We start from the raw sequence: 2,777 nt of genomic DNA, 5'->3' as shown, positions 1-2,777 counted from the left end.
TGCTGTTCCTATATGTAATTTGAATTTACGCGCGTAGTTCAGTACCAGAAAATGGCGTCATGTCTCATCTCTGACTAGAGGGTCTCTAGTTCGAATACCGTCGATATCTCATCATATATTATGTGTTTTCAGGAATATTGTATATCCAATGGATTGTAATTATAATAAGAAAGTGTAATATGAGAATATAATATATGTAAATAAATATAAGTTAATTATATGTGTACACAGAAATAATTAAAAAAGTAAGAACTGTATTCTGAAAGTGATATAAAAGGTACCTGAGCAGAATAAGGCTCATCCACAGATTTCTATATAATATCTAGTTCGCTACCTCCACAAAATAAGGTGAAGCCAACTTGACAAGGGAGGGGGATAACGGTCATCTTTACCCGGTCATGACTAAACTACAGCATGCTATACCTTAATCTTATAATCGAGCTGAATTCCTCTAATCAAAGCAAAATGTACGCATAGACTGGAATCAGAATACACATTAAAGATTGAGATTAAAGATTGAAAGATTGAAATTTGGCCAATCAAAATAATAGAAACTAAAATTTCTTTATTGTCATTGATCAAATTTCGCAATTTTCAATGCATCAAAATCGACATCAGTTTACCTAAACTTTACAGTATATTAATCTTACTTTATGCGTAAAATAAAGATAAGTTTACAAATCATTTATGCTTACTATGACATCATATAAGAATTACGGCCGGTATTCATAGTCGATTCTTATTTCAAGATTGCCTTAAGTAATGTCTTAAGATGATAAAGCGGCCCTTTGATTGGTTCGTAAAGCCCATGGCACATAGAAAAACGTAAAGCCGTAAACGTAATCAGTAAGCGAATTGACCAATCACAGTTGAGAACGTAGCAGTGACTGCTTACATTCTCAACTGTGATTGGTCAATTCGCTTACTGTTTACGTTTACGGCCTTACGTTTTTCTATGTGTCATGGGCTTAACTCTTCAAGACTGAACTTAAGACGGTCTTGAATATTAGAACTGTGACTATGAATACCGGCCTACGAAACCATTTAACAAAATTCAGTATATCAAAATCGACATCTGTTTACCTAAAATTTGCAGTATATTTATCTTACTTTATGCGGCGTAAAATAAAGATAAGTTTACAAATCATTTATGCTTACTATGCATCACATAATTGCGTGCACACACACACACACGCACGCACGCACGCACGCACGCACGCACGCACGCACGCACGCACACACACAAAAGATGTAAATCCGACCGTGCAACCTCCACGTGGTGCACTTTGGGTAATGCTAATGCCGACGGTAGTGTAACTTTCGAGCCTTATAACTCGAAAAATACTTAACGAAAAAATATTTTAATATAGTGTTTTGAAAAGCTCTTGAGGTAAGCTACAAGAAAATGTAATAAAAAATAGGGGGTTCTATTTAAAAAAATCTATGTGACCTTGATCTGACCTTGGCGATGCCACCCAAGGTCAAAATGATTATAGATCAGTAAATACATCATATTAAACCCTACAATTCTTGTCTGAAACATTTTTCTCCAAAATGCTTCGTTTTCTGCAGCGCGGACAATTTGAATACTAATCTATATATATCGCACACGAATATCCGCTTCTTTTCTTCATATTTGATGCAATGCCCGCGAAAATGGCTCGACCGGTCTTCAGGCGCCTGCATCTACGGCGTCGTCACGTCGCAATAACGCGCGTCATGAGAGCTCTAGTCGTCAAAAGGTGCAAAATGACGAACAATCGAGATCGAGACGAGCTCATCCGCGGACACGCATTTGTGTGGTGCGATGCACAGTCAAAGTCGGTAAGATTTTCAAAAATATACAATGGAAAGCACCCGCGAACCAAAACGCGTCCGCAACGGTTGGGTGCCGGGTGGTTCGTCGGAACTGACTTGTCGTCCTTGTCGACCCGTATCGACCTGTGTTCCACGAGATTGAAAATTTTTACTCAAGAAGACTATAGAACCAGGAGAGTAACCTCGGCCAAATACGGTAGAGGGGGTAGGCCAAAAAGTGACGGCGGATAACTTCCCCCACTCTTGCGCTTCATTAGTCCTCTCTGTCGCTTTGATAGTCTTCTTCTTCTTCTTGTTGATTATAATTGGCCGGGTAGCCGATCCAACGGCAATCATCAAGGCCAGGAACGAAAAATCGTAATGTGTAAACGAAACAAAGTCGTAATATGTAAACGAAGAATGATGCAATGCCCGCGAAAAATGGCGAAACCCGAACGAACACCGGGCGCCTGCGATTGCAACGTCGTCACGCCACTCTAACGCGCGTCCGGACGGACGAACGAGTCGAGCCAAACGCGGACACACATCAGCAAGGAAATTCGAGGCACGGTCAAAGTCGGTAACACTTTCTCAAAAATATACAAAAAACGAACACCCGAACCGAGACGCGTCCGCACCGGTCGGGTGGTTCAACGGAACCCATGGCGGCCTTTTTCGCGTGACAGGCGAAGCCGCCGTACGCTAGCGGCACCAACATCATTTTTATAAAATGAAGTGAACTACGTAACACATTTTCGACACTGTCGATACACCACGACTTTTTGGTTCGAATCTTCCCTATGTCCATGTTTATCGAACCGTTAGCAGACAAAGACAGACTATCAATCCGTCGGTGCTTGTTCCACTACAAAGAAGAAAGATTCACGGCGGGCCGGCGCGTCGGTAGACACGAGCCAAGCCAGCAGAGATCTTTCCGCGATTCTCTCTCTCTCTCTCTCTCTCTCTCTCTCTCTCTCTCT

Source organism: Cyphomyrmex costatus, unplaced genomic scaffold, assembly GCF_001594065.2.
Source record: "Cyphomyrmex costatus isolate MS0001 unplaced genomic scaffold, Ccosl1.0 scaffold2567, whole genome shotgun sequence".
NCBI classification, from domain to species: domain Eukaryota; kingdom Metazoa; phylum Arthropoda; class Insecta; order Hymenoptera; family Formicidae; genus Cyphomyrmex; species Cyphomyrmex costatus.
The sequence above is the reverse complement of the archived record's forward strand: the minus strand, read 5'-3'. Positions refer to the sequence as shown.